We start from the raw sequence: 26484 nt of genomic DNA on the forward strand, positions 1-26484 counted from the left end.
GTTGGATGCGCCGTCAGTGAATAGGGTCCATGTTGTAGTGTTGCATTTATCATATATTTTGGTAGCTTCCTTTATGGAAAAGTTGTCGGTCATAGGAGATTCTGCCAAAAATTTTGCGAGGACTTGTCCTTTAACTGTTGAGATAGGTTTATATATTATCTCATTTTCTCCTAGTTCGATGGCCCATTTGGCCAGATGCCCTGATTTTTCCGGTTTTAGAAGGACTTGTCTGATTGGTTGGTCGGTTATAACACATATTGTGTGTTCTTGAAAATAGCGACGCAACCGTCGAGCTACATGCACTAGGGAGAGAGAAACTTTTTCAAGGATAGGGTATTTGATTTTAGCTCCTTGCAATGGTCGACTCACGAAGTATATTGGCTTTTTTGTGTTCCCCCTTTTCTGCTAGGAGTACTGCGCTTATAGCTTCAGTGGCGGATGGCAAATAAAGGATTAATGTCTCTCCTGGCTTTGGTATTGTTAATGGTGGCAAGGATTGAAGATGATTTTTTAATTCTTGGAAAGCCGCCTCCGCTTCAGCACCCCATTGAAAGTCTTTTTTGTTGAGACAACCTTTTAGCGTCTTGAAGAATGGTAATGATCTTTCCGTCGATTTTGCTAAGAAACGCCCAAGTGCTGCGAGTTTGCCATTTAGTGCTTGAACTTCACGTAAGGTTTTTGGCGAAGACATGTTTATTATGGCTTGGATCTTTTCTGTATTTTCTTGGATTCCTTCGTTGGTGATCATGTACCCTAAAAACTGTCCGGTTTCCACCCCAAATGTGCATTTTTTAGGGTTGAGCTTCATGTTCACTTTACGGAGTGTGTCGAATGTTTCGGCGATATCCGATATCAAGTAGTTCTCATTCTTGATTTTTATCACCATATCATCAACATAAACTTCAATATTTCTGCCGGGTTGATTTGAGAGCACGTTATCCATTAACCGTTGGTAAGTGGCTCCAACATTTTTAATCCGAATGACATCTTTTCATATCAGAAGGTCCCTTGTTCTGTGTGGAATGAAGTTTTTTCTTCGTCCTCCTTGGCCATACGTATTTGATGGTAACCTTTGTATGCATTTAGGAAACATTTGAGCTTGAAGCCTTCTAAGGATTCTATCTTCTGGTCTATTTCGAGCAACGGGTAGCTATCTTTGGGGCAAGCTTTGTTGAGGTTTGTAAAGTCAATGCACATGCGCCATGTTCCGTATGATTTTTTCACCATTATGAGATTTGATACCCACTGGGGAAAGAAAACCGCTCTAAGAATCCGTGCCTCCACTAACTTGGTCACCTCTATCGTGATGACCTCACTCCGATCTTTTGCTATGACTCGTTTCTTCTGCCAGACTGGGAACATACGTGGATGGATGTTAAGTTTGTGTTCTACCAGTTCTCATGGGATGCCTATCATATCTGTGGGTGTCCATGCAAATATATCTTTGTTGAATTGTAGATCTTCTTGGAGCTTACCTTTAAGCACTTTTGGAAAATTTGCTGCAATCACTAGTGTTTGTTCTGGGTGTTCAACGTTTATAATTTTGTGCTTTACACCTTCGGATTTGTTGGTTTCTTCTAGATGCTCTCTTTTTCGAGAAAACTGGTTGCAGATGTTCGAGTGGAGTTGTTCGCCTCTTATAATGGCAATACCTTTCCATGTTTGGAACTTCATTAAGGAATGTAAGCTAAAAGCAATTGCACTGAGTTTTCGCAATCTTGGTCGTCCTAGGATAATATTATAAGGCGAAGGAGCCCGCACGACCATAAATTCGACTTCTATTGTTTGGTTGAGTTGACCATGGTAATCGTATATGGTGATTGGTAATGTCATCAGTCCTAGCGGCCATGATAATTGTCTGGGAAATCCGCTGAGAGGGGTCGTCGGTGGTAACATTGTATTCTTTTTTTCTTATGTGAGTTGTTCAAAGCAGTGTTTGTACATGACTTCGGCGGAGCTCCCTCCATCTACGTAGACTCTATGTATACGCATGGCTCCTACGTCTACCGTGATAATTAACGGGTCGTCACCACTGTAGTTTTCTGGTATGGGGTTGTCTACAGAGAATGTAATATTAGGGATTGACATCCTTGACGATTCTGATTTTGCGTTCATGGTTTGGATCATATGTATTTCATTTCTTGGTTTCAAATCGCTACCCATTTTTCTGCTCCAGTCTTCTTGGGGATCTTTGGATCCTAATGGCCCGCTGTATTGGTTATGGTTGTCAGTTTTCGCCCCTTTCGCCAAATGGGCCATGCGTCCCTTCCAAATACAGGCTTCAATTTCTTTTCTATGATTTATGCAATCTTTGCTACCGTGGCCGTGATCATCATGAAACTCACAGTACTTTGTTCGGCCCCTTTTGTTAGCGGTAGCAAACATCCCTTAGGGTGGCTGATGCATATCTTTTCCTTCAGAAGTGACCAGTATTTTAGCGAGAGATTTTATTAGTGTTGTGAGGATGTCGTGTAAACCTTTTTGGCTCTCCACGTGTCTTGTAGCACCTCTAGTAAAATGTTTGTCCTTTAGCTTTCGTGGGAGATCTTTATAAGTCAGGTGTTGTCTCGTTTCCCGCCGTGACTCTCGAAGGCGGTTCTCGTTGTTTGCTTCCCCGTCTCGTATGAAGTTGTGGGTTTGCGTGAACAAATATTCTAGTGACGTTGGCGGTTTTGCAATCAAGTCTTTAAACAGGCGTCCGGGTCATAGTCCGCTAATGAAGGCCCCTGATCCCATGATATCAGATCGGTCGACCATGTGTAGAGTTTCTTTGCTAAATCCTGCTACACTGTATTTGAGAGGCTCGTCGGGCTTTTGTCGTATACCGAGGATCTCCGCCTGGGTCTTCTGGAATTTGCTTGTTGCAGAAAACTTGCTCTAAACTTGTCTCTTAATTGATGGAACCCGTCTATACCTCTTGGTGCGAAGTTTTCGTACCAAAATTTTGTTGCACCACATAGTGTAATAGGAAAGAATCTACACCATCCCGGTTCTGGTAATTTGTGTACATCCATCCTTTCCATGAATACCGTCAGGTGGTCATCCGAGTCCATCATGCCATCACATGTACGTATATTTTCTGGGACTCTAATTCCATCCGACATGTCGTAGTCTCAGATCCGTTTAGTGAACGAGGAAGCTACTAGACCACGCACGTCTCTGTCCGACTCCTTGAATACAAATAGTTCGTAGTAGAATTCATTATTTGTTTCTGATCTCTTTTTAATTTTGTCAGTGAGAGGTGTTGCTTTGATGACAACTTGATTGTTAGAGGGGTCATTGTTGTCACTTTTGGCAAAAGCAGGCTACTTGGTTTTCCCTGGTCGCACATCATCTGAGTCTGAGATTAGTGGTTCTATGACCGGAGGATCTGTGCTTACGAGCGTAGGTTGAGGTGGTAACTCTTTAAGTTTTCGGGTGAAGGCTTCGTACATGGCATTCATCCAATCAAAATTATGGACCACGAACTGCATGATCGGGTCTTCTAGATCTAGTTCTGAGATCATGTTGTTGGGTCCGCCTGTGTTTTGGGGGATGGGTGCGGGTTCGATGCTCGATTTGCCTAAGATACTGAAACAATTGGTAAAAATAGGAACGATCGTACGATGCTATGTTTTGATTATTAAGCAATATGTGTATTTTATCAAGAATGGTTGAAGGAATTTAACCTCTTTTATTTAAATAAGATATTGTGAAATATAAAACAATTAACTATTGATAAATTTTGTTATGATGTATGACTATGAACCATCACCGGTTTGTGAAAATTAGCATATAACATCATTTAAACGCAACAAACTTAATTTTTGTATCAACATATCTCTAGTTGATAAGCAAGTTAGGCTCTATGTAAAACGTGTGCTTAATAGTTGTGGAGGATCTAAATTTGACAAACATACGAACCAAAGTGACAAAACGTGTTTAACGTAATGATTAACTGGTTAAATGTCACGAAATTATACCTTGGTCAATAAATTTTATATTTAAATAAATAAAAATATAAAATGAATTATTATAAGGTATAATTAGAATGTATTTAAGTGTTTTTGAATAAAAATAATAAAACATAAACATTAAAGTTCAAATACACAAAAAAAACTACATTGTTATTTTATACTAAGTATACATGTATGTATTTGTACATATGTATTATTATCTAGTGAATGACTAGTTATGGGTCATGACTTAAAGTGATTTCATGTAAGGAATATGATGTCTAAATCAATTAAGATAAGAGAATTGGTGGAGATAAGTGCCAACTTAACTAATAAGTGCTTAATCACTTAAGACATTTGACTAAGAATGCTTCTTAATCCCTCTTCTAATTTTTGAGATTAAGACATTCCCTCTCCTTAACTAGAACTCCTAACTAACTAAATAACTAGTAGTTAGTTAGTTAACTAACCCTATCTCTAAGCAACCACCCAAGCAAGTGGCTAGACAAGATCACATCACTTAAACTCACATCCCATCACAAGCTAGTCTAGGTTTTGTCCCCTTATCCTCTTCCACCCTTTCCTCCTTCACAATCACGAAATTTCCTCTTCATTTTACCCTCAATTAGGCAGCCAATACTCCAGGAATTACTCTCAACCTTCATCTCATTTCCAGCCACAAGAACTTCCTTCCAAAGCCATCAAAACCATGAACTAAAGGGTTGTTGTCCCTTTTGTGTTTCAGCCACCATTTCACCCATCTACACCTTCCTTTTGCTTGATATTTTTACCACCAAATACCCCTGGAAGTTAGTTGTCATGCTAATCAAAATTATAGTTCAAAACAGTGAGTAAACTACCTTTTTTCTTACTCTTTTGTTGTGAAGATTTCGTAACAGCAACATAGCCAAAATAGTGGTTGTTTTGGAGCATCAAACCAACACCCAAAAGTTCTTCATCTTCAACCTTCCATTCTTCAAGTATTAACATAAGGTGAGTTCATACCCCTACATTTTCATGTTTTCTTCAAGTTTTAAGGGTGTGTGGGGGGGGGGGGTGGGGGAATACAAGTTAGAACACTAAGCATAACTTAAATTTGAAAGACAACTTTCTACAGAAAAGTTAAGTCCTGTTCACGGACTACTTTGACCATCCTAAACTTAATATCTTTTAAAACTGTACAATATGAAAATATTTCAGGTTTATACCTTTCGAAGGACTACTCGCACGCATTCATACGATTTTTATACAATTTATGGCGATTTTTATAAAACTGCTTGTAATTTCAGAAGTGATTTCGAACCAGCCTGTGAAGATGACCATTGTTACACTAGTTTGAGACCACTGAAAAATATAATAAAAATTAGGAACAAAGTAGACTCATTTTCTAAGCTCTCAAAGTTTACGGATTCAGTTTTGGACTTATGATGATTTTTCTATAAGTTTTCTAAAAACTGGTACAGTAAAGGGTAAAACTGTAAAAAGTGGTTTATAGTTTTATTAACACCTTCTAACATATTTGAGCAAGGTTTATACATTAAGGAAGTTAAAACACAATAATTTAAATACATTTAATTAAAGTTTTAACAAAAGTAATAAGTACAAAAAGGTCGTTACTATCAAACTTAAGGATTATTTCATGCAAAGTTTCTAATAAAAACGTAAGAGTATGAACAAAAATTACGAAACATACCAAATTATCTTTTAAAATTTATACATATATATATATATATATATATATATATATATATAACCATTTGCATATGTTTGTTTCATTTACAAACTTGTCTTCTGCATAAAAAATATACAAATATAGTTTACGAAACTTTACCTCATTTGTATCTCGTTCAGGAAAAGGGTAAAATATTATCAAATGCATATCTAAAGATTTCACGTCGTTTTTCATAGCTATCCCAATCTTAGGGGATGATCATTTATACTAACATTTACAGCACAAAAACACGTAAACTCGTTGAACAAATTTAGTAAGTTTTGTCTTCGCGGTACCTTATAAAGTACACACGAAAGTCCTGTTAAATATAACCAGAGTCTCTTGTAGGGAGAGCGTGATAGTTGTGTATATATCTATACTGGGACTGACAATCCTGCACCTTAACTGCTTGCAACAGCTGGACCCGCAGGTCTAGGGGTGATAAATGTCATAACGAAATTGACACCTGAAGAACGTTGCAAACAAGGCAGTCTGTGTCAATCAAGCATGGTTATAAGATAAAAATGAAAACTTATATGATACAACGTCACTTTTAGTTTATGCAAAGACAGTCTTCAAAATAGTTTTATATACAAACAGAACTGCATGACATCATTTTAAGTATGAAAGTTACTTATACGCTTCGGTCTTGGTTCATTTAAGGCCACATCTCATTTTAGGGAAAATATAGGATTTTCCGAAAAACAAACATTACTACTTTCATAGAAAAGGTTTACAAATATACATACAAATTCTTATGAACTCACCAACTTAAATGTTGATACTCTCTTTTCAAATAACTTGTATTCTCAGGAAATCAGTAAATCAGGTAACAAATGGCTTTGAGGATGGGACGCTTAGGCATCTAAACAAATCTTTTGACAACATATTGTAATTGATATTTTGAAACATGTAATACGTATAAATGATGTAACTTTTTCAATTATATATATGTTGGTTGTGTTTGCTTTGGACATTTATACTCAATTGTTATGATACACTACATGATAGTCACCCGCCCCTGGACGTTTCCCCCATCATGGTTTGGGGGTGTGACAGATTGGTATCAGAGCATTGTTTATAGTGAGCTAAGTATATCAAAACACATAAGATATACAAACTATAAATACATAGGGACTAAAACTCTCTGACTTAACAATTTCAAAACAGGAACATCAAGGGTCCTTTGCCGGTAAGTCTATGTTTGCTAAGTGTATACGTTAAGGTGGTATATACTAAAGGTTTTATAGACTTAGAATTTGTGATTTTCACTTTACTTCCTTTTCCTTGTTTGGATGCGGATATAAGGTAAGATCACTTATTCGATTGACTATTCAATCTTGACTGTGTATGACCTGTATACACAAGGCAGCCATAGAAGGACCAGGAATAGACCGAGATTTGATGAAAATCGTAAGTGCATACAAACATACTCGTAAGGAGTCATATTGGTAACAAAACAAAAAGTATTAAGATAAGTTAAACACTACGAGTAAGCCTTGGGGTATGTAATCAAGTCAATATAGCCTGATCACCTATATTTATCCAAGAGGTAACCAACGTATGCCGAGGAATGGTCGTTGTGGACGACGAGTCTAAAACTTACCAACGAACTATACAAAGAAGACTTTAACATACAAATTTAAAATACCGTAGGAGTATATTGCATTACTATAGAACCACACACTTAGATTCTTCATATGCTTCTTACCCCTATTCTCGCATAGGCATATCAGTTAGACTTCATCTCCACAAAGACCCCTACTACCCTACCACCACAGCCAACAGATGGATCAAGAAGGATCCAGAAGAAGATTCCGAAGAGTACCAATATATGAAATACGAGGAAGAAAATTCTCGAGAAGGGATCAGATGGAGAAAGAAGTTTGAGAGAGGCCGTCAATGAACCTTACCCTATCAAGAGGAAAATGAGACCCTCCGCTGCTCATTTCAGGAAGCAACCTGCAATTGACTACCTAGCCACACGTATAGACTGGAGAGGACATCCGACGATCTACAACCGACATAAACTCACTACACCGTACTTCAGGCCATAACACCCACATACCAGAAAGCAGATCAAGAGAACAATACGGATCACCTACACTCCTTAGAAAAGAAGATAGTCGTTATAGGACAAAGAACCCTTGCAGCTACAACCAGGACAGTCTTCACATAACAGAGAACAGAGGAGTCCACTCGTGAAATAGGTGAAATGGAAGAGCACCTTATACATCACTTTAGTATATGTCAGACTAATATAGCCTACTGAGTTAGTGACTACACTACTCACATTATGTGTTAGACTAAATGCAGTTTTCATCGCATCTGGTAGTTGAAATTCAAGTGAAGTAAAGTCCTCTAGAAACCCACTAAACACGAACCAACTTAAGATTTTTATATCTAAGTTTTGTCTAAATAACTTAACATTTGTATAATACTTACTACTACTCACTACCATAAGTATGTCACAAGAGTGTTGGCCGAAAAACATTGAAAATCACACAACAAAAACATGAAATTTATGTGTATATATAAATATAACTGGAATACAACTAACAATATATATAGTTACTTATGAAAATATTTCACGCCTTGCAACATAATCATGCCGACACATGAAGGTAATCAGCATACCAACGCAACACTAGTTCTACAAATGGACCCTACAACATTTCAAATTGCGATAACAGTTGCCGTGATAGCAGTCATGGCACACCTTGGTGCTAACAACACACAAAAAAAAAAAAACGGGAACGGCGCCGAAAGTTCTAATCGTAATAACAACCAGAGGTGCCTTTCTTGATGGAATGAAAGAAATGCCGACCTATAATTCTTGGTCATGAAGTGGAAAAGAAAGAAGTAGCATGGAAAGGAGGTGCGCTGGAAGTGGAAAGATTTTTTATTTCAAAATTTCGTATTAAGATGGATTTAATTTCAAGCCTTCTCTTTTCTTTACTTTACATAATTTATCTTTCTATCTATCAGTGAAGAATGAATTTAGGATTTGGCAATTATTGATGGAATTCTATGTCGTTCCGGTCCCACGGATGGCACCAATTTGATGATACGTAAATAAACAAATTCCTCTTATGGGCGTAACTCGTTTCGACCCGGACCCGTAAGAAGGCTTCTCGATATCGTCATCATTTTAGAGGGGCTATGAACTATAAAAACACAAGAAAAAATCAATAGATGAGGGATTAAGAAGTCAGTAATAATTCATTGGACGACAATTCCCAGTAGGTAACTTCATATTTTATATGAAGTTTTACGCCACTTTCCCGGGTAGGATTAGAACGACTTTGTCAAAGAAAGGTTATGATTTGTGTAGGATGCTTTTTCCTAGCAATCGTTATTTTGCATTTTTTCCGATATCTAATGCAATTATCTTTATCTCTTTTTTTATCTTAATGTAACCTACCTGCTTCCTCTCCCTGTTCTTGTATTTATAACCTTCAAGAATAACAAATGGGTAAGCAAGCTGTGTATAATCTTAATCAATTTCTCTCCACCACAATTTATATCATTCATGTACCTATTGATTCATGTATATGCCTCCTTCTTCTAGATGATCATTCGATATACATATTGTTTAGGAAATAATATGTTATTATTGAATACACATATTATTATAAAATAAATATGTTAGTTATTTTATATATATGTCATCCGTTACCTAGATGACGATGGTGGGGGATAGGTTGTTGATTAGATCCTTAGGTGGTATAAGGTCGTTGCAATGGTTTTGATGTACATCGTCTGTTCCAAAGGTGGCACAAGAATCGCAAGATGAAACTGAAAGCTTCGATTTCGAAGTAGTAATGGTCGGCTGGTAGAGATACCGTTAGTGAAGTTGCCGGTTGATGTGGGGGTATTGATTTTTGAGGCCGATTGTTTAAAGTTAAGCAGGGGAGAAGACTAGGTTGTAGGAAGTTAATGAATTACAATGATTAAATGAGAGTAATTTTGGAAACTTAGATGAAATTTAGATACCCTTATTTATTTTTTTAAAAGTTTAATTTTTCTTAAATTCCTATTGTTTCTCTCACGCATACAATAAATGTAAAAAACATATGAACTATCTCTCTCTCTCTCTCTCTATATATATATATATATATATATATATATATATATATACACACACACACACACACACACTAGGTTACAACTATTAAGACATGATTTGTGGTTTATACTTTACTTTTAATAGCTTTTAGAGTTCTCGGTCTAGGACCGAAAACACCATGATTTCAGTGGTGTTTGGACCGAAATCCCCATGTGATTTCGGTGGTATTAATGATGCTTTCGGTTGGGTTTTGGGTTGGGCCTTCGTAATTAGGTCTAAGTATATATAGTATTATTGCAGCCGTGTTTAAGTTTGGTCATTCTAATTAGTTGATTTCGAGTTTAGAGATATAGAGAGAATTGAGAAACATAAATATCTTATGTACTCGTCTATTGATCAATATAGTGTGCATTGAAGATTCGATATTGTGTTCTTAATTTGTTATAATTGTTTTGCGCTAATCATTAGATTGGGAATCCGCACCAATTCTAGTGACTTCGATTGATACATTAGATCGGGTTTTACAATTGGTATTAGAGCAAGGATTGGTATTAATCGACTTGGCAAGATATTAAACGTTTATTGAATTTCATTCTTGGTGTTTTCAAGTTCTTTTTGACGAAAATTATTGTTGTTGTTCTTTGTGTTCTTCACTACATTGGAGACTTTGATCGAAATTGGTTTTGATAAATTACCAATTTCGTGTTTTCGGAGCTCTCGGTCTCAGCCTCGGAGTTCTTGGCGGTGACTCTGCGCTCTCGGCTAGGTCAGCTTCACTTCTCGGTACTTTATAAGTCTTCGGTCAAGGTCTCTGGTCTGTATATTTGGCTCCACATCTTTGGTTTAGCTTCTCGGTTATTGAGATTTCGGCTAAGGTTCCCAGTAATTTTTTTTGGACAAAAAGTTAACCTTCAAGGTTCTCGGTCAACAGGGTGTTGACTATTGGTGTTTTCGGTCATAGAACATTTACTTTTGGTCTTCGGTCAAAATCAAATTACACTATCAAATTTTTGTTGGTAAATAATGAGCTCTTACAACAGTACCAAGGAGGTAAGTAAAACCTCATGCTCCCAGTCTTGTGAAGATAAAATAAATAAATATCATGAACAAAATGAATTATTAGTTAGAGAAGTTTCGATCTTTAAAATGAAATCTATGAAATTAAGAAAGTAAACAAGACCCTTAAAGAAAAACTAGATGCTCAAAATAAAGATTTAACTAGGATTAGGGAGGAATATAGCAGCACATGTGTTCACCATCGTTATGCTAAAGAGGAAATTGCCAAATTAACTGCCGAACTTGATGTGTTAAAAGCTAAATTTAAAGATGTTGAATTTAACTTTAAGAAATTTAATGTGTCAAGTGAGATAGTTGAGTCAATGATAGAAAAGCAATTAAAGTGGAAAGATAAACATGGTGAGGGTCTAGGGTGTCATAGTGTTCCACCTCATTTCAATGATAACTATACTCCGCCTTCTGAAACCAAAGAGATAGAGACACCTGCATAATATGGCCAACCCCCTATAACCGCCTCAATCAAGACTGAACAGTCCGGCCCAACTGAGAGTATTAATGTGAACGATACTGATGTTTCTACTACATGTGCAGATAAAGTGATAGTGCAAGATGGGTTCGAGTAAAACAAAAATAATTCTAGTTCTACTGAAAATGCTTCAAAAACTTGTGATGATAATAATCCCCCTGTTGAAAAATTTAAGCCATGAAAATTTGTTAAACAATCTAATAAATGTGCATGTGCATGTGCTTGTGCTTGTGGAAGTTCTTCGAAACAAACTTCATTTGGACAAGGACCAAGTTACAATCTTAAATATTTAAAAAAATAAACTTGTTTTAACTGTGGGACTCCTGGTCACATTGCTAGAAACTGCCCACATCGTTCTTATGTTCCCTACTATGAACAAGGCTGGCAGAACGTGCCAAGGGGGAGATCTTCCAAAAGAAATCCTTCGAGGTCACGTTCAAGCAACGGTGATTGGAATGCTAAAAAGGCCAAGAATCAGAATCCCAAGGATAAAAAGGGCATGTCGGACAAGAAGCCTAATTCGAGAGATGGATCAGCCAAACCGAATTCGGTGAGGTTGAATTCATCTCAAGGATTGTCCTCTACCTTACAGTTGCGATTCAAGTCTAAATCAAAAGGTAGTTCCATTAGGTTAAACATTAAAATGCTTAAACCTAATTACCAATGGGTTCCCAAAGGTCACATTTCAAAATCTTCCAAAAGTCCTGTAACTAATTTATGTTCCTTATCTGATAAACAGGATATGTCATGGGAAAGAGTATCTTGTGTAGATAGTAATGGTAAACCCAGTTTCAAAATGGATTGGGTTACCAAAACCAACTAATCTCGCACTCTGTGCCGGAGCAACTATGGAGGAATATCATTAGATTTCGGTATGTTGACAGTGGTTTTTGTTGGCACATATTTATGTGGTTTATTCTAATTTTATATTTTGTTTATGGTATTATTATGTTTTCGGTTGTGAGGACCAAAATCACCATGGTGATTGTGATTTCGGTCATGATGGACTTGGGCCTTTTTGTGGTGTTTGTATTTGGCACGTATATATTTGGCTGTATGCAGCCATATAGTAGTTAGTTGTTCCATTCTTTTGTTCACGACTGCTTTGAGTTCTTATTTACCAGACGGTTTATTGATAATAGAATCGTGTGCATTTGAATCTATTTTGGGTTCTTGAATCCTTGCTTATTTAACATTCCACATTCTTTAAGAAATTAAGATTGATATTGCATAAGATCCATAGTTTTGGAACTTAAAATTGGTATCAGGGCAATAAAGGGTATCAATCGATTCAAGGAATCTGTTTTGATATCTTCATGTTTTGAAGTATTGATTTAATCAAAATTTTTGGTTAAATTGATAAAGTTTTTTGTGTTCTTCGTGAAACTGTTCTTGGTGTTCTTCGTGTTCATCGGGAATCTTGGATATGTTCTTCTGATTTATCGAGATTAAATTTGGATTGTTATCATTTAAATCACGAGATTTAAGGGATTTCGATACATTTTAAAATAATAAATCAAGGTTTTCGGTGGTCATCTGGTCAAAGTTTGAGTTTTTGGTCAACGCTCAGACCGAAATCTATTCAAGAAATTAATTTTTGGTTTTGGTTCTTGACCGAAATAGTCTGTTTTCGGTCAACAAGCCTTGGAGTTTTCGGTCAATAATTCTTGGAGTTTACGGTCAGCTCATCTGTTGACTTTCCTAGTTTTCGGTCAAACTTTGATTATTTTTTGGTCGTTTTCGGTGTTACTAATTTAAAATGGAATCTCAGTACACCAATTCAATTCATCAGGAGTTGGACTCTATCATGGGGACTACCACTCGTATTCCTTGAGTATTGTCTGCTGATGGATTTCCGGAATGGAAATTCAGAATTGAAAAATACATTAAAATGAAGGATGCCAAGATATGGAGAAGCTTTCTCAGAGGTCCTGTCAAGATTACAACCGTGGATGATAAAACTAAAATGATTGTTGATAAGAAGATAAAGGACTACACAGATGAGGACTTTGAAAAACTTGAAGAACATGACAGAGCTCTTGCCACTATTACCATGGCCTTGTCTCCTGAAATTGCTCAAGGATATAGGGAATACACGTCTACAAAGGATTTATGGGAAGCCTTGATTGAAGTTTATGAGGGAAATGAAGACATGAGGTAGAGCAGACAGGACCTGCTTTGACAGAGGTTCAACTTGTTTAATCATGTTCTAGGGGATTCTCTGGAAGTTCAAATGCAAAGGTTTAAACTCTCGCTACTGAGATGAGTACAACTGGAATCGATCTACCACGCTTAGAGATTAACAAGAAGCTAATGAATTCTCTTCCACGTAGTTGGGACATGAATGTGGCAGTGATCAAGAAGACTAGAGATCTGAGCAAGCTTACCCTTGTTGAAGTGATGGTCATAATCAAGGCGTGTGGCATGGATGATAAGCAACGTGAAATCAACCATGTGAATTCCTACTTTACTGCCAATCTAGGAATCTCATCAAACAATGCCTTCTTAGTTCAACAAACATATTATGCTCATCATGTTGTGCCTCATCAACCTTTGAAACCCTCAAGTTCTTCTGGCTCAAATCCTAAAACCACATCCACAACCACAGTTCAAACTTCATCAATTCCTAAAGAATCTGAAGAAACCATGGCTTTAATGGATGGGTTTATGAATTGTTACAACGCTCTTCTAGCAAGAGATTTGGGCCCTCCAATTATGGTTGAAGAAGTGGATCAGATTCATCCTGAGGATGTGGAAGATATGGACATCACATGGCAAATAGCTATGGCTGTGTTCAGGGCAAAGAATTTTACTCAACATACATGGAAAAACAACTAGGGAATGAATGTGGAGAAGAAGGTGGTGTTGAACAAGAGCAAGCTCCGGTGCTTCAATTGTCACGAACCAGGTCATTTTGCTCGTGAATGCACCAAGCCATACACTAGAAACAATCCCGATAGGACGCTGGTACCTGCAGGGATCAACAGAGGAGTTGCAGCCAACCATGAAACCGCTAACTTGGCAATGTTGGCACAAATTTTCAATTGGTAGGATCAAATACGGGCGCGAAATTTGACACGACATGAAGCAGCAAAATTGGCACAGATCAGTGAGAATTAAGAGGTGGAAGAATCTGAAGAATAGATGATGGAACTGCAATTCACCTTCATGGTGTCTACCACACTTGCCACAAAAGAGGTTAGTGAAACTTCCTACTCTCAAGCTTGTAGTAATAAATTAAATTGTATCACGATCAACATGATTTGTTAATTAGGGAAATTGAGGACCTTAAATATGAATGATACACTCTCAGAAAGCGCCAAAAGCCTTTAAAAGAAAAACTAGATGCCCAAACCAAAGACCTAAAAAGGATTAAGGAAGAGTATAGTATTAAATGTGAGCAATATGATTATGCTCAAATAAAGATTGCCAGTTTAACTGACGAGCTTGACACATCGAAAAATAAGTTTGAAAATGCAGATTTTAATTTAAAAAATTTGATGTGTCAAGTAAGACAGTTGAGACAATGATTGAAAAACAGATTAGATGGCATGTTAAAAAGAATGTAGGTCTTTGTTATGATAGTGTTCCTCCTTCATTTAATGATAACTACACCTTTACTCCTCTGACTAAGGAAGAAATAGCAAGAGAAGCACACCTACAGTATGGCAAACCTATTGTAGCTGAGCCAGTGAATAATGATAGGGTGAACGATACTAACGTTTCTACCTCATATGCAGATGAATCTCTAGTGGAAGACAGGAAAGAGGATGGAAAAAAGTGTTTTGTTTTTAAAAATGACACTACTTCTAAGAATAATGCTTTGAAAACTGATACTGCTATTTTCGTTAATTCGGTTGATTGTTCAAACAATGTTGTTCTGAAAAACTGATACTTTTTTGTCTCAAATATTTGTGATGATGTGGTTGTGAATTCTAATACTAATGGACCTGTTATTAGTAAATATAGTCCACCAAAACAAGTTAAACAAGCTGCAAACTGTAAGTGTACTTGTGGACACAATCTAGACATGCAACCAGGGATAAGTGGTAACAACCCTTATGTGAAGAAACATACTTGTTTCCATTGTGGAACACCAGGACACATTGCCAAAAACTTCCAAAATCATGTATATGTTCTCTACTATGCACAAGGTAGGCAGAACGTATCACACGGAAGATATCTCAAAAGAAATTCCTCGAGGTCACGTTCCAGTGATGGTGATTGGAATGCAAATAAGGACCGAAATCAGACTATAAAAGAAAATAAAGACAAAAAGATTTTGAAACAAAATTCAAGAAATACTTTGGCGAAACCGAAATTGGTCAAACTGAGATCGGTGTCTCTAAAGTCATCTCATGGGTCATTATCTAACCAAAGATAGATACCTAAAAGGTCAAACACAAAGGACAAAAAGATTTCAAAATCAAATGTCAAGGCCCCCATCTATGTTAGCTATAAAATTCTTAAACCTGATTATAGATGGGTACCCAAAGGTCCTGCGGCCAAATCACCTCACCGTCCTTTAAATTCGTCAAGCACATGATTTGATTCAAAGGATATGGTATGGCAAGAAGTTAAATGTGTAGATGGAAATGGTCAACCCAATGTCTCTATGGACTGGGTTCCCAAATCTAACTAATCTCACACATTGTGTAGGAACAACTATGGAGGAGTATCATCAGACCTTAGTATGTTGATAGTGGTTGTTCCAGGCACATGACAGGAGATATCTCTCAGTTGCATGACATTCAAAACTTTAATGGAGGGTATGTTTTCTTTGCGGGAGTAGAAGGAGGAAAAATCATGCAAAAGGGCACGGTTACTAATGAATTTTTGAGCTTTGATAATGTTAACTGTGCTCAAGAGTTGAAACACAGTTTGCTGAGCGTCTCTCAGATCTGTGATAAATGGTTTTCAACTCACTTCACAAACAAGGAATGTTTAACCTTGAAGATTGGTATCATCATATCAGAGGATTGGATTTTGGTGAGATCTGAGCGTGAAGGGAATGCATACATCATTGATATGAACCACAATGTACCCGAGCAAGTAACATGTCTATTCTCAAAAGTATCAGAACACAATGCTATGCTCTGGCATCGTTGTCTCGGTCATGCAAACACTAAGAACCTCAATCGTCTTGCTAAGAATAACATTGTCCGAGATCTTCCAATAAAGGATTTAATTACTTTTGAGCAATGTGTGGCACGGGCTCAAGGTATATATCATCGCAAGCCACACAAGCCCAAACTGGTCAACACTATCAACAAAACTCTCCAGCTACTTTGTATGGATTTATTTGGTCCCGTGAATGTTCTGAGCATGAATAGAAACTCTTATTGCTTGGTTATAATTGATGATTACTCAAGCTTTACATGGGTATTCTTTTGTTTAATAAAAGCGAAACTACTGAACTTATCAAAAGGTCTATTGTGCTCATTGAAAATCATACCAACGAGAAGGTGAAGGGGATTCGAAGTGATAATGGCACAAAATTGAAGAATGATGCCCTGGATCATTTTTGTGCCAAAAAAGGTATACTGCGTCAGTACAGTGCTGCTCGGACACCCCAACAAAACGGTGTAGCGGAGCGGCAAAATTGAACTCTGATTGATGCAGCAAGGACCATGCTTCATGACTCTAAATTACCAGTTTTCTTCTGGGTTGAAGCCATTAACATGTCGTGCTATGTTCAAAACTGTGTTTTGATCAACAAACAGCATATGAAGACTCCATATGAAATTCTATATGGTCATAAGCCGACGGTTACTCACTTCAGGATCTTTGGATTCCCTTGTACACTACTTCACCTAGAATCAACTCCTCAATTTAATTCAAAGGTTGATGACTGCTATTTCGTGGGATATGCTGGACGTATTGCTTATCGAGTATACAACAAATCCACCAAACAGATCATGGAGTCGTTTGATGTGCGTTGGCTGGAAGAAAACACAATGGACGCTGGAGTTGGACTAGATTGGTTATTTTATTACACTTATTTGTTTAAATCTTTCAATGTGTTTTCAGATGATATTTTAGGTACATGCTTAGGTTCGAGTGCAACTGTTGGAGATGACGAGGAAGATGTTGTCATTGGCTCATTCAAACCATCTGTCGTGATATCTGACTCCCCTAGGGTGGATGCAGCTACACCAAATGCATCTTCTTCTTCACCTGTCCAAAAGTCGATATCTGACACCGAAGCCACTCCCTTTACTCCCAAAGAAGCTAAGGTTCTCACAAGGGAAAATGTATCTATCACTCAAACCTTCATGGATTTTCTCTTTCCAGAGCCATTTGCAAATGAATTTGTGGCAAGTACTTCTCACGATCACAGACACTTAGATGGAGGTGATTCAACAGCGAGAAAATTTGACAACATCACAAATCTTCCAGTCACAGTAAATGATATCAATCATTCTATCCAAACCAGAGTTAAATGCGATCATCCTATCTAGAGCATTATTGGTCCACTAGAAAGTGGGGTTCATACCAGAATTCAAAGTAGAGATGTTAACGAATGTCCTTATTCGTGCTTCATATCTCAAATTGAACCAAAGAGTGTGGCCATGACATTAAATGAACTAAGCTGGGTAGATGCAATTCATGAAGAACTAAATCAGTTAGAGAAGTTGAGAGTATGGCAGTTGGTAGAGCTACCAAATGGAAAAAAGTCTTTGGACACGCGTTGGGTCTTCAAAAATAAGCAAGATGATAGCGGGGTTATTGTGCGCAATAAAGCTCGTTTGGTCGTTCGCAGATTCAGGCAGATAGAGGGCCTTGACTACACATAAGTATATGCTCCTGTAGCAAGCCATTCATATATTCCTAGCATATGCTTCCTACATGGGATTTACAGTTTATCAAATGGATGTCAAGACAACCTTCTTGTACGAAGTCGTGAAGGAGGAGATTTATGTTGATCAACCACCAGGGTTTATCAATCCAAAGTTTCCAAATTATGTTTACAAGTTGTACAAGGCTCTATATGGGTTACATCGGGCTCCTAGAGCTTGGTATGCTACCCTAACTGAACATTTTCTTGAGCATGGATACACAAGGGGAACGATCAATCATACATTATTCATCAAGAAAGTGGATGCATATTTGATTGTCGTACAGATCTACGTAGACGACATCATCTTCGGGTCGTCCAACACAGAGCTATGCAAATAGTTCGAGGATGTAATGAATAAAATATTTGAGATGAGCTCGTTGGGTGAGATGAAAATGTTCTGAGGGTTACAGGTTCGATAGGATTCGGCCGAAATTTTATTGCATAAAGGCAAATATGTGGAATACATGCTAGCTAGAAAAGTTTGGTTATAAAGACTCAAAAATTGCTTTGGCTCCAATGGTAGAAATACCATTGTTGACTCCAGATCCAGATGGGGAATCCGTAGATCAAACTGAATATCGATCGATGATCGGATCTTTGATGTATCTGACTGCCAGCAGACCTGACATCATGTTTGTCGTCTATCAATGCACTCATTATCAGGCTAATCCTAAAATTTCCCATTTAATTGCTATTAAAAGGATTTTTAGGTACCTTAAAGGTAGCCCTAAACTGGGTCTTTGGTATCCTAAAAAACTCGATTTCGATTTATATGCTTTTGCTGACAGCCATTACGGAGGGTGTGATCTTGACAGGAAATCTACATCGGGTGGATGTCAGTTTTTTAGGGGACCGATTGGTGTCATGGCAATGAAAGAAACAACAAAAGGGGTCGACCTCAACGACTGAGGTTGAATACGTTGCCGCCTCAGCCTGCTGCTGTCAGGTTATCTGGATTCAACACCAATTGCTGGATTACGGTTTGAACTTTCTTGACCCTTCCATTTTTTGTGATAATGATGCGGCCATTCAAATTGCTAAAAATTCGGTTCAACATTCTAAAACCAAGCACATTGACATTAAAATTCATTTTATTCGAGACTGTTATGAGCGTAAACTCATTTGTTTGGAACAAATTCACACTGATAACAATGTGACAAATTTTTTTTTTACCAACCCTTCAGTAAAGCTCGTTTCGATGTGCTTGTGGGCTTTCTAAAAATGATTTGTTTCGAAGATTAAATTTCTAATATTTATTTATTTTTATTTTTTATTTTCTATGTGTTTAAATTTGCGCATTTCTTTATTTAATTTCTTCTCCATGCACAAATTTAGGGGAGAAATCAAAATAAAAAAAATAAAAATAATAAATAATACAAAAATATGTCTTATTTCGTAAGTATTCCTAGGAAGTGATATGAAGTCTAGTGCTAAAGGGCAATATGAGAGGCGTGTAGTGCACTGAAGCTGAATTGTTTAGACTTTGTGTTCAATGTGCTAGTAGGCACGAAGGATTCAAATTTTGTTGGAGCATGGAAATGCTCTACAAATAATGAGTGGTAGTTAGGTTATATTTTTCTCTTTATTGTATTGTTGGTGTATTTATCTCTCCCTCATATATAAAGGGAGAGGTGGTCATTTCTTAGACATACACTCTTAGTCTCAGTGTAATTCTAGAGAAAGAATTTGTGGGTTCTCCCCACCTAGGGAGAGTTTCTCTCTCCCACCAATGTTCTTCATGAATTATATTTTATATCTATTTCTTTCTCATCTTTCAAGAATTCTCATCATGTTCTTCATATATTTATATTTTGATACACGATAAATCTTAAGATATTTTTCTTCCGCATCCACCGTTCGTATAAAAATGGGTCTCTACAATTGCTATCAGAGTCGTACCTTGAAGGTTTAATCGACTAGTTCAAGGAAACGACTCTCATTCGGTGATTATCTTGAAGATTTTTCGTGTTTTTGCAAGAATTTTCTGGTTCTACCGGAAATTTCTGATGAGTTTTCTATTTTTCTGTGGTGATTATTGCTTAGAAGAATAATTAGGTTGCTGCTGCTCACACAAATTCTATGCTGGAAATTTATGTTCTTGGTGTTCTTAATATTTTTCTGTTGAATAAATGAAGAAAATAGGAGAAGAAATTATTTTTGTGGTCTCCAATATGTTGAAGAAATTGTTCCAGGAGGTTCTTTTAATCTTGAAAGAAAAGACACAAAATTAATGGGCTTATTTTTCTTGAAGAAAAGTGGAGAAAAACATTTTATTTTGAAGATTTTTTTCTTTCCAGCAACTTTTTGTTCTTCAAATGAAGTATAATGTTTATACCTTTCATCTTTAAATTGTTGTTGTGAGTCATCAAGATAGTGTATTTGGACGTAAAGTGTTGTTTGCATAAAACACTTTGTCTTTTTTACTCTTTTGGGTAAAGAGTATTCCACTTATATTTGCCTTGACTATGACAAATCCCATCACCTTTTGTCCCTAAAAACTCACCTGCACACTCTCATCTTTGCCTCCCCAAGACCAACTTTTGACTCAAAATGCTTTATAAAAAATTCTCTTATTAAAATATGAATAAATGGTCGTTCTGGCATCATTTTTCATGAAAAAGGACATTTTTCGTCATCTGTTCAGCCCCTCTCGGACCCCCGATCTGCAACCAAAAACTGTCTACCAGAGTCTCCTAAGAATCCGCCTCGCGACCCTTCTTACCCTTGATCCGCAGCCTAGAAGTCCGCAACCATTCCTTCCTGCTAACCTGCTGACCAAAGTCTCATTCTTGCTCGGACCGCAGCCTCGGACCGAAGCCTTGGTCCGCATCCTCGCCCACAAATCTCGGACCGCAGTCAGCTTCCTCCTGCGGTTCACCAATAGACTTCGGATCTCAGCTTCCCTTCGCACCATCAGTAGTCGACCAACCCGCAGCCTCCCTTATCACCCGCACCTACCATCCGCCCCATTCCCTTCATCTGCAACCCACTCCTTCTGCAACCATCCCCACCTTCTTAACTTCGGATCTTCTCCTTCAACACCCCCTCTTCTCCTTCCCTCCTCCTTCCGGCCTTCCTTTTTCCTCCTCCTTCCCCCCTCATTTCCTCCTTTTTTCCTCCCCTCTCATCAGCCCCTTCCCTTTTTTTTAAGCCTTCTTATTTTTTTTAACTTCATTTTTTTTTCTTTTTCAGCCTTTTTTATTGTTTAATTTTTTTTAAATTATTTTTTTAACAACATTTGTTTTTATTTAGCCAATTATTTTTTTTCAACCAATTATTTTTTTAAACACAATTTTTTTATTTAGTCAATTTTTTTATTAAAACCAATTTTTTTACACCAATTTTTTTTAATACCAATTTTTGCCACTAACCACCCATGGGTTGTCACATTGGTTCACTTCATGCCGGTTATTTTGGAAGAATACTTCATACCGCAGTCGGACTTCATATTATTCTTTGTGAGCCTTGCACCAACAGCAATTGATCAATAAAGTTGTTTCGCATTCTTCACTTTATGAGATATTATGACTTGACGCTCTTGATCTTCAGTTGACGAATCATGTATATTGAGCATGTGGACTTTACTTTCTTTTGATGACCACTACGAGAGTTCCCGCACCGCAGTTTGGATATTTTGGTATATTTTCGGCACAACAAAGATTATTTTCATGCAGTGATTCTTCGTTCTATGGTATTTGTTCATGCAGTTTCAGCAACTATATCACCCACCTTCTCATGACCGCAGAGTATCTCTTTTACTCTATTTCTCGTGTCTTATCGAGACCCTTCATACATCTAGGGAGAGCTCTCTTAGCTCTTGGTATCCGACACTCTCCATCTGATGATTTGTTGATTTTTGATATCTATCATTGGTTATCAAAAATAGGGAGAGAATATCATCAAGATTTGGTTATTATGATTGTTTGAGTTTGGATTTTTGAAGACTTCTGAAGACGATTATTTATTTAGTGATGCGATGTGACACTTATTTTTGGTCTTCACGGATCAAAATTTTGGAATTACTCGATGTTTTCCGATTCAGATTATTTATTATTCGGACTCTACCACAGGATGATTTTGTGTTCGCATTCGGTTCAGATCTTATGGTTTCACGAGTTTGGATTTGTGATATTTTGAAGACGAAGATTACTTTGGCGACGTGACGTGGCACTTATTTTTGATCCTTGGATCAAATTTTTGGCATTGTTGGACCATGTCTTTGGACTCACATTATTTTTATCCGGACTTCATTTTATGGATGCTTCACATTTTTAGCAGGTTATTCTTTGAAGAATTCTAGTGTATTATGACTCGAAAAATCGAGATGTTTTCCAGACTTTTGAAGCCGAAGTGTTTCTTTTTATTGGATCTTCTAGTTGCTCATGGTGATCTTCTTCTTCCGATGATTATGACTAATTTGAAGAATTGGATCTTACTTTTCTGCTTCATTGGTGGTTCTTTGAAGCCGAAGCCCTTCATTTTTAGAGATTCATGGCCAGTTTCAGACTTCACAGACACTTCAGAGTTTTAGAGACATTTCAGCATTTGGTTCTCATTATGTTTCATTTTATTACCATATTTTCTGGTCGGATTACTATATTATAACCTTGTATCACTTATTGTATCTCTCATCATTTGTAAGCATTTAGGGAGAGAATGTTGGAGCATGAAAATGCTCTACAAATAATGAGTGGTAGTTAGGTTATATTTTTTCCTTTATTGTATTGTTGGTGTATTTATCTCTCCCTCATATATAAAGGGAAAGGTGGTCATTTCTTAGACATACACTCTTAATCTCAATGTAATTCTAGAGAGAGAATTTGTGGGTTCTCCCCACCTAGGGAGAGTTTCTCTCTCCCACTAATGTTCGTCATGAATTATATTTTATATCTCTTTCTTTCTCATCTTTCAAGAATTCTCATCATGTTCTTCATATATTTATATTTTGATACACGATAAATCTCGAGATATTTTTCTTCCGCATCCACCGTTCGTATAAAATGGATCTCTACAAAGTTAAAGGACTAGAAACTATTGACATTGAAAGGACTTGACAATGTTAACTCATCTGGACTTAGATAGTTACATTTGGAATGATCACATGACGTTCGAATAGATTGAGCAGTGAGATAAACAAGGGATCATGTGGGATACATTAAAGTTAATTATCTAGAACTGTGGCTCAACATTTCTTCGACGTACTTACTTATCTCCTTAATTCTGGTGCTGATAGGATGACTGGGGGGTTCTGATAAAGTAGTTCGGTGTGAAATTTTTTTTCTTTCTTATCCTCTATGTCAGTCATATGTTGCCCCCTTTGCGTGATCGGAAGATCCAACCTGGGACGTAACATATGAACCTCTATTTCTATGCATCTCTATCTATGCTTCTTTCTATCTATCTGTCTCAGTCATATGATGTCCCCTCTGTGGGATCGGAAGATCCAACGTGGGACACATCATAGGTATGTTTCTATCTCTCTATCCCTCTATCTATGTTAGTCATATGTTGTCCCCTCTACGTGATTGGAGGAGATCCGACCTGAGGCACAACATATGCATCTCTATATCCATCTTCTCTCTTAAATAATTGAGCATTCACCTAAAGCAAAGAGCTCTTTGGAATTCCTTGATTGCTAGGGTATGTCATAAACTGGGGAACACGTTCTAGTGAGCTTAAAATTGAATTGGTTCATGATTAAAGGTTATCTGTAGATCTCGCTGTTGAATTTAAGTGGACAACAATATCCTTGGTCGTCGTCAGCAAAATGGTCTATTTAGGAATATAGTTGCAATGTCTTGTCACTTATAATCTGTCCAACTTGCAAATATCCTTTGTGTTTAAGTGGACCACGATACTGGTGATTGACCAGAGCTAAACATGCAGTTGTATGCTGATAAACGATATTGAATTGTTTAACAACTTTGATCCCAAAAGTTTCTGTTTTGTACATTTTGTATCTTATATTTATTTTTGTTAAATTTTGTTCATATTTTTCCTCTATGCACAAATTTAAGGGGGATAATTAAAAAAAATCAAACAAAAAATCATAAAAAATATGTTTATTTATGTTTTTATTTATCATAAAATTCAAAAATACAAAAATATGTTTATTTCTGTTTTTATTTCTTTTTCAGGAAAATCAAAAATCCAAAAATATTGTTTTTGAGCATATTCTAATTTTATCTTTACTCTTAGTTGCTCTATTTGTGTGTTAAGTTTATTTTTATTTTGTTTTTATCTCAAAATTTTCGTTGTCATGAAATGTGAATTCTTGAGAAGAAGAGACTCAAGGAGATTGTATCGGAATTTTATGAGCAAGGAGTTGAAAGGAATTGATGGTCATTACACTTCACTCTAGTTTCACAAGGAATAGAAGACATGAAACCATACATATAGTCAATTAGGCAGTATCTTTTCAAGAACTTTCGTATTGGAGAAATCGAAGGCATGCATACAAAATTTCAGTTAGGAAGTATCTTTTTAAGAATTATCTTATTTAAGGAATTGAAAGTCTGAAATTGTACAAATTGTCAAATTGATCTTGTCAGTTATCATTACCTAAGAACTGTCACAGCACCAGGGCGATTCACCCAACCGGGAAATAGATATCGCTGAACATCCCACCCAGGGTCTTGACAATATATTTGTCATGCAAAACTGTGGAGACTCAAATGTTTTCTCGGATACATTCTTCGCAGGTAAGGAATTAACGGTATTGGCACTAGGGTGATGCACCTCGCAAGGCACGATTATCGCTCAATGTTTCACCCAGGGCCAAGTTAACTTGTTAACTTGAAAACTGTGTTGAGATCTTTGATCTAGGATATGCATGGGCTAACATCAAAAATAGCCACGAGTAGTTCTCCGATACTCAACAAATCGCAATGCGTTCCTCCATGTTCATACATATACTGCGAGTAGTCTCCATCTGAGCCAAGGTTGGGTCCTTGAACAACCGTGGTGAGAAGGGTCTTTATGATTCTATGATCCACAAGGAATTTTTTTAGTCATGATTACCTTTCAAGGTGTACCTGTGTTGGATGAGGATATTTTCGATGGAACAGAGGAGCGGTCAAAATTTGGAAAATTTACAAAGACCGAAGATACTTCATATGACGTTGATGAATATATTGTTGTATTTCAACCAATGACGAATATATTCAATGAGTCGATGATTTCACCGACTAATACTGATAGAGAAAGTGATTCATTCAAGCAGTCAAACGTACCAACACCCACCAGATGGATGCTCACATAGAAGAACTACATCGAGTTGCGAGGATTCCTCCCCAAACAGTTCCGATAACCACATAACCACCATCTGAGAGTGAGAAAGAAGAATCAAATTCTATGACAACCTGAAAATTTATTGCCTTCTAGCCTTGTTACGGGTCATTCTATTGGGTTTTAAGCCTAGTACACTTAAGGAATGAGTGTTAGAATGTACCTGCTAGAGACACGATGCAACATTCAAGCCTTTAGACCACCAAAAAGGAGTCCACGGCCACAAAACATGAGTTTACGGCCGTAAACTCAAGGTGGGTCGTAAACTCCCCCCATGAGACTCCTTCCCTTCAACTTTTCTTTCATTATTTCACTCCCACCTCAAGAACACTTCATTTCTCTCTCAAGTATCATCAAGATTTTCATTCCCGGTCTTCCAAAATGTAAATGATTCTTCCCTCTAGTTGATGTTATCCTTCTTACTCATGAATCACTCTTTGAATTCATCCATGGAAATCAACTTTTGGCTAGATCTTCAACTTTCACCAAGAACACACACTTGTTCTTGGTGGCCATAATCTCCTCAAAGGCCCTCAAAAGTGTGAGTACTCCATCTATCATCTAGTCGTACATGTTAAACACTAGATCATAGCCTTGAAACATCATCAAACTCAACATCAATAAGAGTTTATGGCCAGGAGTATCTCCCTTGGCCGTAAACCCTTGCAATTGTCATGTTTTGAGCCTTAAACACTTATAGACACTTGCTAACCCTTGGAACACTTGAACCTTTGAAACCCCTTGCCTTTATGACCCAAAATGAGACCATTTGGAGAGTTTACGGCCATACACTTCTTGGTGTGGCCGTAAACACCTCAACACCTTCCAATAAGTTAGTTTTGCTTATCCTTGTGTAGAGCAATGATCCCTCAAGTTTCCCTACCATTCAAACACCCTCTTATGCAACTTTTACCATGAGTTTACGGCCCAAAGCTCCATGGCCATAAACACCATTTCTTGGTCATAAACATCCCTTAGATGAATCACATGTGATTCTCATACTTAGTCCAAGTGTTTCCTAGTCCCTAAAGGTGTTTCGTTGCATGTAGTTGCTTCTAAACCTTATATTCATGCCAATATATGCCATTATATGTCCTT

The sequence above is a fragment of the Lactuca sativa genome, chromosome 4 (assembly GCF_002870075.4).
Source record: "Lactuca sativa cultivar Salinas chromosome 4, Lsat_Salinas_v11, whole genome shotgun sequence".
Classification (NCBI taxonomy): domain Eukaryota; kingdom Viridiplantae; phylum Streptophyta; class Magnoliopsida; order Asterales; family Asteraceae; genus Lactuca; species Lactuca sativa.